We start from the raw sequence: 399 nt of genomic DNA on the forward strand, positions 1-399 counted from the left end.
GTGGTGGTGGTGGTAGTGGTGGTGGTGGTGATAGTGGTAGTGGTGGTGATAGTGGTAGTGGTGGTGGTAGTGGTGGTGGTGGTGATAGTGGTAGTGGTGGTGGTGATTGTGGTGGTGGTGGTTGTGGTGGGGATGGTGATGGTGGGGGTGGTGGTGGTGACGGTGGTGGGGATGGTGGTGGTGGGGGGTGGTGGTGGTGATAGTGTGGTGATAGTGATGGTGGTGTTGGTAGTGGTGGTGGTAGTGGTGGTGGTGGTGATAGTGGTAGTGGTGGTGGTGGTGATGGAGGTAGTAGTAGTAGTAGTAGTGGTGGTGGTGGTGATGGAGGTAGTAGTAGTAGTAGTAGTGGTGGTGGTGGTGATGGAGGTAGTAGTAGTGGTAGTAGTGGTAGTGGTGGTG

The sequence above is a fragment of the Procambarus clarkii genome, chromosome 47 (genome assembly GCF_040958095.1).
Source record: "Procambarus clarkii isolate CNS0578487 chromosome 47, FALCON_Pclarkii_2.0, whole genome shotgun sequence".
Classification (NCBI taxonomy): Eukaryota; Metazoa; Arthropoda; class Malacostraca; order Decapoda; family Cambaridae; genus Procambarus; species Procambarus clarkii.